The 12,990-nt window shown below is 48.4% G+C and overlaps 1 protein-coding gene across 4 annotated transcripts in view; it reads left to right on the top strand.

Annotated features, from left to right (window-relative positions):
• The window catches only part of lrrc56 (leucine rich repeat containing 56), a 307,392-nt gene that overhangs the window by 282,170 nt on the left and 12,232 nt on the right, over positions 1 to 12,990 (top strand). The window lies entirely within an intron of this gene.

Raw genomic sequence — 12,990 nt, 5'->3', positions numbered from 1 at the left:
CCTAGCCCTAAACCCTCATCTTTCTTTACCACCTCCCTCATGCTCTCATCGACCTCATCACATCCCCATGCTGCCTGTTGTTGTGAATCATAGAATTCACAGTGCAGAAGGAGGCCATTCGGCCCATCGAGTCTGCATCGGCCCTTGGAATTAGCACCCCACTTAAGCCCACACCCGTCACCCAGTAACTCCACATATCCTTTTTAGACACTAAGGGCAATTTATCATGGCCAATCCACCTAACCTGCACATCTTCAGACTGTGGGAGGAAACCGGAGCACCCGGAGGAAACCCACACACACGGGATGTGCAGACTCCGCACAGACAGTGACCCAAGCCGGAATCGAACCTGGGACCCTGGAGCTGTGAAGCAACTATGCTAACCACTGTACTACCGTCCTGCCCACTGTGCTACCGTGCTGAATAGTTCCATCTCCTCCAGCTCTATCCTTTTGCTGTTCAAAACCAACATTTTCCTCCTGCCTTAAAATACTGAAGCTGCATCTACAAGGTTCCACTCCTCTTCTTGAACTTCATGCTGCTCTCAGGGGACTACATCCACAGTTCTACCTCTCCATTATCTTTCATCGCTCTTCACACATCTAGTACCTCAGTGCTGTCATATTGCTTATCCAGCCACCAGTTTTGGATGACGTGGAATTTTTATAACCAAAAATTGGAGTGGCGAAATCCCTCTTCTTCAGACCCTGGCACAAGCTTCGTACTTTCATCATCTGCCTCCCTGGCCACTGGCTCAGACTGAATCAGATTATTTGCAACTTCGGCATCCTGCTCAAACCTGGCATCCTGCTCAAACCTGGAATCCTGCTCAACCCTGGCATCCTGCTTAAACCTGGCATCCTGCTCAACCCTGAACTCAAATTTCAAGCCTATATCCTCACCATCAAAACAACCACCTATTTTGTTTTTCATTTTATTCCTTTCTCAGAGTTACAAAGCCAAAGCGCAGAGTGGACAGTACCCACAAGAGAGATATTCCAGATCCAAGCTGACAAGAACAGGCATATCACCTGATCGCATGCTTGATCTTAGCCAAAGTGATAAAACAATCACCTATTCACACTACCGTCTTATTGCCTGCTTCCATCCGTGCCTCAGCCAATCTACTGCTGAACCTTCATCCATGTCACCTCCAGACTCAAATATTTCACTGCTCTCCTGTCAATCTCTCATCCTCCACCCCACGTAACAAAAATCCCACTTCTCCACCATCTAACACCTCTTTCTTTGCTGATTTAAATAATTAAAATTTTTATTTTTTTATGTTTAAACCCTTTAGGGCCTCGACCTCTCCGTGTATCTATTATTTTTTTCAGTTCTATAATGCCCTCCCGAACTCCTCACTTTCTTGGGACAGAGATGGGAGAGTGCACATCATTGTGGGGATGTCTTCAGCTAACTTGGCCCTACATTCTGGAATTTCTTTTCTCGTCTCTCCTCGTTTCTCCCACTTTAAATGACACATATTAAACTCCAATTCTTTGACCAAACTTCAAGTCAACTCTAATACCTCGTTCCGAAACTCAGTGTCCATTTTCATTTTGCTTTCACCTCTGTGGATTGCCAAGGGATGGTTAACTACAATAAAAATACGATATGAATTCATATTTTTGATATTGTGTATTTGGCAACAGGTAAACCATATCACAATCTATAAAAGATGTCCCACAGAGCCCCTAAACCCCTAAAGAATCAGTGGCGTTATTCCCACCTCATTGCGCCCAGCACAAATCTTTTTGCGCCGGATGCATAGCGGGTGAGGCCCAAAACGGGTTTCACGCCTTGCGCCGAGCTCATCATGATGCACCCCACTCACTACGCCAGCGTGATCTGGATTACGCTCTTGTTGGGCGCGATCCAGATAATCATATATAAATGAGCCATTAGACTAATTTAAGTATGCGCAGCCCGCTTGAGGCCACGTTCTCCCGGCTCCCGGTCGTCACCGGCAGCACCGGCGAGGCCTCACTCGAGCGCAACTTAGTACTGGACAAACTGAGACCAGGTGTGTTGGCCACGTTGGGGGGGGGGGGGGGGCAGTTGCTAGGGTACCAAGCGGCACTGTCAAGGGCAGGGCCTGAGGGGGCCATGCCCATGAAAGAGACGGTTATGAAGGAGGATGGGAGAGTAAAGTGTGGGGGAGTGAAGGCAGGGGACTGTTGCTAACTTTTGGTTGGCTCTTAAATGTTGCTCGTTGTGTCTTTACTTAATTTGCTCTGTTTCTGTAACCTTTGCTCTAGAGTCGCAAGGTATCTTTATGATACCACCACGAGGTTCAACTTCAAGTGCTGATCAATAACTCAATACACCAGTTAGTAAGATTCAAATCAAAACACATTTATTATACATAGTCAATCACTACTCATGCATAAAACTCTACTTACTAGACTATCTCTAACACTAAAAGGCCTATACTTAGCTTTGGAACTGGCCCACCAGGTCAAGGGAACAAATGGCCTTTCGTTCGATTCTGAGTCTGCAGGATTCAAAGCTGGTATAGACTGGTAGCTAGGAGCGCCTATCTCATAGAGTGCGTTGACTGGAGACTTACTTGGTTGATGTAGCGGCTAGGCAGGTCATTGTCAAGGGTTGTTTCGAGCTGCTGAGTGACCCTGCCAAGAAGGACGAATTGAACTTGGGGACTCTATTTTATTGTCCCCAGGGGCTTCGCGCCGTTCGGGGCGGACGCTGTATCTGGTTCCAAGTGATTGGACCACGTTCTGATCACTTGGATCGATTTCTCCAATACTGGAGCTGTTCCCTGATCGCTGGGCGGTTCCTAAGTATCCGTTGGCCTTCCTTTGTCTTGGCTCCTGCTGGCGCTGAGGAGTCTGGCTTGGCCTTATTTACCTTAAATGTTTCCAATTGTTCCCGGGGATCGCTCATTAATATGCAGGTGGCTGTTAGTTTCAGTGCTGTCTGGGTTTCTGCAAGTTCTAATACACAGGAAACTTTGCACCTGCTTGTTTTTCCTGGCTTGACTGAATTTCCCTGCATTCTTTGCGGATCTCCATTTTAAGTCGGGAAGTGGCCAACCCAGGTGGCTACACCCCCTCCTTGTGATCCCTAACGCGAAGCGTGAAGGATCACATAACTGCGTTGTCTTCACTCCCTGATCCAGCGAGCACTCTTCCATGGCCTTTACACTGACCATAACTATGTAAGAAATTTTTAACTGACAATTCTAAGTTGCGCTATGTCACAACATCTTGTTTAATATCTTGTACGATAGCTTGTCTGTCTTTTAGTACCAATTTCCCTTTATAATTGGTCACCATGTGTGACTCCCTCATTTTTTATTTTTTTTTAAACCGAAAATCTGGACTAGACATCTAAGAAAATACTGCCATACTGCAAGCCGTCTCGCAGCCTGTGTGATTTACCATCCCAGTGTTTGAGGATGTAAATAGCATAGGGAAGCAATCCTAAGGGTTGCTAAAACCAAACAAAAGAGTTTTGAACGTAATCGAGCCAAAATGGGGTGCGTATGGGCTGCAGCGGGTAAGATTTGGATGGGATCCCCGGGTAGGACGGTGATCAATGCCGTATGTGCTCTACCCGAGCGTAGCTGACCAGAGGGGGGTCCTCAGGCAGGGCGGAGACCAATGCCGTTTCTCCACTGCCTGAGCAACCGGCAAGAACGGGTAAGAATGTAGTTGTCGTGCGGGCTGCCTCTCGTGATTACCTTCGAATCAGGAGAGTAGTTATGATTGTTGTCTGCCGACAGACTAGTTCCTCTGAACTATTGTCTGGGACAAACTTGTAACTTTAACCATTTTCTGTCGACAGACTAGTTCCTCTGAACTATTGTCTGGGACAACTTGTTTCATTAACAGCCGGGGGGCGTTAAAGGAGTGGTGGCGTGGGGCTGTGAAACATCCGAGTTTACAAACAACACTTAACGATAACATGAACGAACAAACATTCAACAAACATGCTGCAGGTCCCATCAGAAAGGACACCGTTTCTCCCAAGCGGTTCCTTTTAAAACATCATCTGGACACCTCAGTTATCAGTTGCGAATAGGGTCGCAAAGGGGTTCTCGTTTTGGGAGTCAGACTCAATGTCATCATCTTCTCCCAGATGCCATACTCTTGAATGGATGAGGGTTGCTAAAGCTGCATGGTGTGACTTAGGGTCCATCTCGTCATTTTGGACGAGCCTGTACGAATTGTTACGGTGCCAAATAGTGGTGTCTAATTCTGTGGGGATGGAGTTAGGGGTCATCATCGTAGGGTGGTGGTCTTTGGTGAGGTTTGTTAAAGAATGTGATCAGGAAGGGATCACTCGAATCGTGTTCAGATTCGCTGGGTGTGGGGCCTGTTGTATGGGGATAGTAGGGAGGCGTGCTGTGGCTGTTGCCTGTGTCACAGTTGCTGTCGCTGCTGCTGTCTGTGGTCGTTCCGGCGCGGAGTCTAGAGTTCGGGGTGGAGTCGAGGTCGAGTCCGTGGATGGGGTGGATGTGTTGGGGGAGGGTAGGGATACGTTGGCTGTGGGTGGGACGTGGTCTGCTGCGTCAAGCATGACGTGGTGTGTGTGGTTAGACTGCGAGCCATATGCCTTGAAATGAAATGAAAATCGCTTATTGTCACAGGTAGGCTTCAAATGAAGTTACTGTGAAAAGCCCCTAGTCGCCACATTCCGGCGCCTGTTCGGGAAGGCTGGTACGGGAATTGAACCGTGCTGTTGGCCTGCCTTGGTATGCTTTCAAAGCCTGTGATTTAGCCCTGTGCTAAACCAGCCCCTAGCTGGTTAATATGAAACCACGCAGTCTTCCTGTTGGGGTACTTAATTTTGTCAACGGAGGGGCTTACTTTGTCCGCAACGGAGTACGGACCCGAATACTTAGGTGACAGGAACATGCTGGGGTTGTAAATGGAGAGCATGACCTGCTGTCCTTCATCAAACTCAGTCGCGTGCCTTGCTCTGTTTCTTCCTGGTGCCTAATTTTACTGCGGCTGCTAGCTGAGCCGTTTTTACATTCTCTATTAATTGTTTCACTGCGTTCTTGGGTGTGAGGGCCGTCACTTCGTGGCTGGTCAAGTCAAGTCCTAATAAAAATTCTGTGCCTTTCATGGGGCATCCGGTCATGAGAGTGTGTGGGGTGTATCCTGTGGAAGTCGAAACAGTGTTACGCAAAAACATTAGTGCAAAAGGGAGGACTGAATCCCAAGTGGTGCTGTTTTGTTGGACCATTTTTCTGAGGATTGCTTTTAGGGTCCGATTCATTCGCTCCACGATACCACTTGACTAGGGGTGGATTGCGATGTGGAATTTTTGGGTAATGCCAAATATCGTGAGGACATTCTTCATGACACGTCCCGTAAAATGGGAACCTTGGTCGGATTCAATGCTGCGGGGGAGTCCCCATCTCGTAAAGATATGGTGGGTTAAAATCTTGGCTGTGGTCTTTGCCGTGTTTGTTCTAGATGGGAATGCTTCTACCCATTTCGTAAACGTGTCTCTCACAACTAACACATACTTGTGACCATTCCTGCTAGGGGGCAATGGTCCTATAAAATCAATCTGGAGGTTAGTCCAGGGGTCATTAACGGGGCGGGTGTGGCTAAGCTGAGCTTTCTTCACATATCTGTCCGGATTGTTTTCGGCACAGATAAGGCAATTTTCAACATAGTGCTTCCTTTAAATTTCAACATAGTCTTCCTTTAAATTTGGCCATCAACAGAGCTGCCTGAGGTGGGCTGTAGTGGGATCAATTCCCTGATGCCCATGACTGTCATGGAACAAACAAATAAGCTTATTCCTGTCCTGTTCTGGAACCACATAAAGGGTGTCTTTTAGGACCACACCGTCATGTGTGGTCAGTGCATTTTTAAACCTATCGTATGGGGCTGGAACGTTTCCTTTTAAAATCTCCCTGAGATTACTATCTTGCTTCTGGACCTGCACTAAATCTTCGATATTTGTCTGTGAGACCTGAACTGCATTCACTGGGGCGCTTTCGGGGGGGGTTCCAAAAATATCCATGTCTGGAACCTGCTTTAGCCAGTGCGTCGGCTTTTACATTTCCAGGTGGGGAGGAACAGTGGTGACTTCGTACTTTAATAATGCCAAAAATCCTGTGCTTTGTCCAAAATGTGCCGGAGCAATGGGGCTGAAGGGAGGGGTTTTCCGTCCACGGAAACACATCCTCTTGCTTTCCACAGGGGTAGGAATTCTGTGAGGCTGTTACAGACATAGAGGCTGTCTGAGTATATGTCTGCTGGGCTGGGGAAGGAATCTGGGTGATCTATAATGTATGCAATGGCTGCTAGTTCTGCCTCCGGCGCGCCTAAGTGTCCTGGCAGTTTTAACGAGATTTCTTCTAGGGCGCGTCCCTGCGTGTCCTCAACATAGATGCTGCATCCTGTAATGCGCTTCCCGTTTAATATAGTGTAAGAATCATCCACATATATTCTCACGGGTGCGCACGTGTCTGTGTGCTGGAGGCTCTGGGGTGAACTACCTATCTTTTTGGGGGTATTTTCGCAATAAAGGGGCCTGTGTTGTGGTGCGGTGAGATGATTTCACATTCGTGGGGGGTGCCTGGGTACTGAATATTGGCGGCTAGGAAAGTGTGGGTCTTGGTCCTTTTAACAGTGATGTCCCGTCCCTGCAAAAGAAGGGTCCATCTGGCTGCTCTGATCTGGCTTGCTATACCGACCTTAAGTCGTCCGTCTAGTAAAAGTTGAGTGGGGGGGTGTTCCGTGAGGATTGTGATGGGGTTTAGTCCGGTGATATATGAAAAGTATTGAACTGCCCAGAAAACTGTGAGCAGGTGCCTTGCACAGGCCGAAAATCCCTGCTCCACAGGATCTAAAACTCTGGAGGCGTAAGCCACGGGTCTTAACTGTTCGTGCCGTTCCTGGAGGAGCACAGCTGAAAGGGTACGATCTGTGCTAGCTATCTCTATAGCATAGGGGGAAAGCGGGTCTGGAACCTGTAGTGCGGGGGCTGCAATGAGTGCGCGCTTTAAAGCATCTACGGCATCCGTGTGCTGCGGAAGCCATTCCCAAGGGGCTCCTTTCTTTAGGAGTTCCAAGAGGGGTGCTGCTTTGGTGGCGAAACCGTCAATATGGTTTCGGCAGTAGCCAACCAGTCCCCAAAACGACCGGAGGGCTGAAACATTCTGGAGAAGGGGCAATTTGTCAATCGAGTCAATTCTTTTATGCTCGATCTCGCGTTTACCACGCGTGATAATCGTTCCCAAATATACCACCTTGTTTTCCAAAATTTGGGCCTTCTTGGGGTTCACGTTACATCCAATTTGCTGTAGGAGTTCCAGGAGTTCGGACAGAAGCGTGATATGCTCTGCCTTGGTGTCTGTCTGAAGTAATGAGTCGTCTAAATACTGGACCAGACATTCGGGGTGAGAACATTTTGATAAACCATTGGCCAGCTGTCGGTGGAAAATGGAGGGGGAGTTGTGGAATCCTTGTGGAAGGCATGTCCACGTGTACTGCTGACCTTTAAAAGTGAAGGCAAATTTGTACTGGCACGCTTTTGCCAATGGAATAGACCAGAATCCGTTACTGATGTCCCAAACCGTAAAATACCGTGAGTTGAGTCCCTGTTTGAGCATGGTCTCGGGACTTGTGGCTACCGTGGGGGCTGCTGCGGGGGTGACTTTGTTGAGTTCCTGGTAATCGATGGTCAGTCGCCATGATCCATCGGGCTTTCTCACTGGCCAAATCGGGGCATTATTAGTAGAGGCTACTGATCTAAGTACACCTTGTTCTAATAAGCTATCGATAACTTTTGAGATTTCTCCCTCTGCCTCTTGGGGAAATCCATATTGCTTCTGGGGTCTTGGGTCAGGTCTTGTTATTTGAACCGAACCAACCATGCTGCCGCAGTCATGTTTATGACTTGCAAATGCGGTCCTGTTCTTCTGGAGAACTGCCCTAACCGGTTTGTCTACGCTAATCGTGGTCGGGTCAAACCAAAAATCGCCGACTGCGCTAATCTTATTAGCATACTCACCTACTGTGAGCATTGCGGGGGCTCTTGCTGACTTTGTCATTTTCCAGACACATTGATTTACTGGATCAAATGAAAGGTTGTGGGAGTTCATGAAATCGATGCCCAAAATGTGTTCTGCTGTGTGGTCCAGATCGACCAAAACTATGGGGTGTTTTGTTGTAATGTTGCCAATTTGAATGGGTACAGGGGCTGTGATGTGTCCCTGTTGTGAATGGCCTGTGAAGCCGCTGAGGGTGATTGCGGCTGTCGTGGGCCACGTGTCTTTTTGGAACATGGTGGAGGAATTAATTGTGGTGCGGGACCCTCCTGTGTCCCAGAGAAATTCGATGGGCTGTCCCCGTATTTTCACTGCAACGATTGGTCAGCCGGACCTATCCCAAAGGGTGTCGCAGACCCAGGCGGGGAAGCCCGAACACCGTCAGTCAGTTCCGTTCATGTCTGTCTGGTCTGAACGGGTGCTCACACTATGTATGGTCTTTGTCCTGTTATTCAGAGTGCCTGCCTGCTGGGCTCTCTGTGGCTTTCGTGGGGCATTGCACTCTCGTGCAAAGTGACCTAATTGTCCACAGTTGTAACACTCCTGTGGTTTCTGTGGGGGGGCTGTTCATGCCTTCGTTCACCCATGCGGGGTTCTGGTGCGCTTTACAAAGAACAAAGAAATGTACAGCACAGGAACAGGCCCTTCGGCCCTCCAAGCCCGTGCCGACCATGCTGCCCGACTAAACTACAAACTTCTACACTTCCTGGGTCCGTATCCCTCTATTCCCATCCTATTCATGTATTTGTCAAGATGCCCCTTAAATGTCACTATCGTCCCTGCTTCCACCACCTCCTCCAGGTGAGTTCCAGGCACCCACTACCCTCTGCGTAAAAAACTTGCCTCGTACATCTACTCTAAACCTTGCCCATCTCACCTTAAACCTATGCCCCCTAGTAATTGACCCCTCTACCCTGGGGAAAAGCCTCTGACTATCCACTCTGTCTATGCCCCTCATAATTTTGTATACCTCTATCAGGTCTCCCCTCAACCTCCTTCGTTCCAGTGAGAACAAACCGAGTTTATTCAACCGCTCCTCATAGCTAATGCCCTCCATACCAGGCAACATTCTGGTAAATCTCTTCTGCACCCTCTCTAAAGCCTCCACATCCTTCTGGTAGTGTGGCGACCAGAATTGAACACTATACTCCAAGTGTGGCCTAACTAAGGTTCTATACAGCTGCAACATGACTTGCCAATTCTTATACTCAATGCCCCGGCCAATGAAGGCAAGCATGCCGTATGCCTTCTTGACTACCTTCTCCACCTGTGTTGCCCCTTTCAATGACCTGTGGACCTGTACTCCTAGATCTCTTTGACTTTCAATACTCTTGAGGGTTCTACCATTCACCGTATATTCCCTACCTGCATTAGACCTTCCAAAATGCATTACCTCACATTTGTCCGGATTAAACTCCATCTGCCATCTCTCTGCCCAAGTCTCCAAACAATCTAAATCCTGCTGTATCCTCCGACAGTCCTCATCGCTATCCGCAATTCCACCAACCTTTGTGTCGTCTGCAAACTTACTAATCAGACCAGTTACATTTTCCTCCAAATCATTTATATATACTACAAAGAGCAAAGGTCCCAGCACTGATCCCTGTGGAACACCACTGGTCACAGCCCTCCAATTAGAAAAGCATCCTTCCATTGCTACTCTCTGCCTTCTATGGCCTAGCCAGTTCTGTATCCACCTTGCCAGCTCACCCCTGATCCCGTGTGACTTCACCTTTTGTACTAGTCTACCATGAGGGACCTTGTCAAAGGCCTTACTGAAGTCCATATAGACAACATCCACTGCCCTACCTGCATCAATCATCTTAGTGACCTCCTCGAAAAACTTTATCAAGTTAGTGAGACACGACCTCCCCTTCACAAAACCGTGCTGCCTCTCACTAATACGTCCATTTGCTTCCAAATGGGAGTAGATCCTGTCTCGAAGAATTCTCTCCAGTAATTTCCCTACCACTGAAGTAAGGCTCACCGGCCTGTAGTTCCCGGGATTAGCCTTGCTACCCTTCTTAAACAGAGCAACAACATTGGCTATTCTCCAGTCCTCCGGGACATCCCCTGAAGACAGCGAGGATCCAAAGATTTCTGTCAAGGCCTCAGCAATTTCCTCTCCAGCCTCCTTCAGTATTCTGGGGTAGATCCCATCAGGCCCTGGGGACTTATCTACCTTAATATTTTTTAAGACACCCAGCACCTCTTCTTTTTGGATCTCAATGTGACCCAGGATATCTATACACCCTTCTCCAGACTCAACATCTACCAATTTCTTCTCTTTGGTGAATACTGATGCAAAGTATTCATTTAGTACCTTGCCCATTTCCTCTGGCTCCACACATAGATTCCCTTGCCTATCCTTCAGTGGGCCAACCCTTTCCCTGGCTACCCTTTTGCTTTTTATGTACGTGTAAAAAGCCTTGGGATTTTCCTTAACCCTATTTGCCAATGACTTTTCGTGACCCCTTCTAGCCCTCCTGACTCCTTGCTTAAGTTCCTTCCTACTTTCCTTATATTCCACGCAGGCTTCGTCTGTTCCCAGCCTTTTAGCCCTGACAAATGCCTCCTTTTTCTTTTTGACGAGGCCTACAATATCTCTCGTCATCCAAGGTTCCCGAAAATTGCCGTATTTATCCTTCTTCCTCACAGGAACATGCCGGTCCTGAATTCCTTTCAACTGCCACTTGAAAGCCTCCCACATGTCAGATGTTGATTTGCCCTCAAACATCCGCCCCCTATCTATGTTCTTCAGTTCCCGCCTGATATTGTTATAATTAGCCTTCCCCAATTTAGCACATTCAGGACCACTCTTATCCTTGTCCACCAGTACTTTAAAACTTACTGAATTGTGGTCACTGTTACCGAAATGCTCCCCTACTGAAACATCTACCACCTGGCCGGGCTCATTCCCCAATACCAGGTCCAGTACCGCCCCTTCCCTAGTTGGACTGTCTACATATTGTTTTAAGAAGCCCTCCTGGATGCTCCTTACAAATTCCGCCCCATCTAAGCCCCTGGCACTAAGTGAGTCCCAGTCAATATTGGGGAAGTTGAAGTCACCCATCACCACAACCCTGTTGTTTTTACTCTTTTCCAAAATCTGTCTACCTATCTGCTCCTCTATCTCCCGCTGGCTGTTGGGAGGCCTGTAGTAAACCCCCAACATTGTGACTGCACCCTTCTTATTCCTGATCTCTACCCATATAGCCTCATTGCCCTCTGAGGTGCCCTCTCGCAGTACAGCTGTGATATTCTCCCGAACCAGTAGCGCAACTCCGCCTCCCCTTTTACATCCCCCTCTATCCCGCCTGAAACATCTAAATCCTGGAACGTTTAGCTGCCAATCCTGCCCTTCCCTCAACCAGGTCTCTGTAATGGCAACAACATCATAGTTCCAAGTACTAATCCAAGCTCTAAGTTCATCTGCCTTACCCGTAATACTTCTTGCATTAAAACATACGCACTTCAGGCCACCAGACCCGCTGTGTTCAGCAACTTCTCCCTGTCTGCTCTGCCTCAGAGCCACAGTGTCCCTATTCCCTAGTTCTCCCTCAATGCTCTCACCTTCTGACCTATTGCTCCCGTGCCCACCCTTGAACTGCTTGAATACCTGCCTGCTGTTCTTCGGGTTTTCTAATCGCGGGCTTGTTGTGGACAGATTGCTCCCAGGGGCGGGACAACCTTTTTAAAACCCACTGTTCGTTTTGTGTTTCTTCCGAGGGGTCATAACTACTACAAGATTTTTGTCCTGCCTGTGTGGCATGGGAGATAAGGGTGCAGGTCCATTTGGCCATGTTGTCTGGGGACAAATGGGCGCGGTCTAAGTTTCTGAAAACGGCTGTAAAATGGATCCACAGGCGTCCAGCAAATGCTGTGGGGTGTTCAGTTTTCTTCTGCCTGCACTTATTCAGGCCTTCTACTGGGTCACCTCTGTTATAACCGATCGCGTCTAGGATCGCCGTGTGCATCTCTGCAAGGGTGCCTCCTCCTACATTCTGTGGGTCGGGAAGGGCTGCTACAACAGAAGGGTCTAAGCTTCAAACTGTGAGCTTCACTTGCTCACGCTCATCCAGGTCGTACATGGTCGCCTGCTGCTTCACTCTAGCAAAGAAGTGGTGGGGGTCTGAGGTGGGGAGGAACGGTGTGATCTTTTCTCACGCGTCCCGTAATTGGGTCATGGTTAAGGGGGTGGTTTAAAGGAATTCCGCGTCTCCGTCCGATGTGACTGTGCGGTGAGCAATTACTGGATTCATGGGTGCCTGATCTATCTGCTCTGTGGGGGGTTGGGGTGCTTTTCTCCTTTGGGGCTTTCCTTGCGCGCATGTTCCCTGTACATATCCATGCGCGGTTTCGTTTAGTTCTTGCCAATCAGGGCCGTCTTCTTCATCTAATGGGGATCCAAAGGTGCTTTTAAACCCATTTTGCACTGAAAGCAAAGACTGCAGTTCCGCAATCTGCTTCCGGCATTTTGAGTGATCTAATGAGCTTTGTCTGTGCTCCGTGGTGGCAGTACGGAGTGCTCTTAATGCTGCCTTTAGATCACTGCACTGCCTTTGCAATGCCTCTGCCTGTTTCTCTGTCTCTTCTCTTACCAGGACTGCACGTTGCGTGTCCTAATAGGCCTTATTGTATTAGGTTTGGAAGCTGCTCAGATGCGCTAGACAAGACCGGTGTGCCCACTTGGCATCATCCACTTCTCCGTCCTTTGCCGCCAACTTCCTTCTTAAATCTATATTCTCTTTCTCGATCTCACTAATATCGACCTTGCTCATTCGGTGTCTCTCTTCTACCTCTTTGCGGAGCGTCCGAACAACCTCCTCTGTGCCTCGCAATTGTGCCAGGCAGGACACGATTGCCATCGGCTTGCAAGCTTTTCCCAAGCTCTTCTTGTGGATCTCTGACAGGTTCTCCCACCAAGTATGTCCTATACTCCCAGGTCC

This window comes from Scyliorhinus torazame, chromosome 10 (assembly GCF_047496885.1).
Source record: "Scyliorhinus torazame isolate Kashiwa2021f chromosome 10, sScyTor2.1, whole genome shotgun sequence".
In the NCBI taxonomy this organism is placed as follows: Eukaryota; Metazoa; Chordata; class Chondrichthyes; order Carcharhiniformes; family Scyliorhinidae; genus Scyliorhinus; species Scyliorhinus torazame.
The sequence above is the reverse complement of the archived record's forward strand: the minus strand, read 5'-3'. Positions and strand labels throughout refer to the sequence as shown.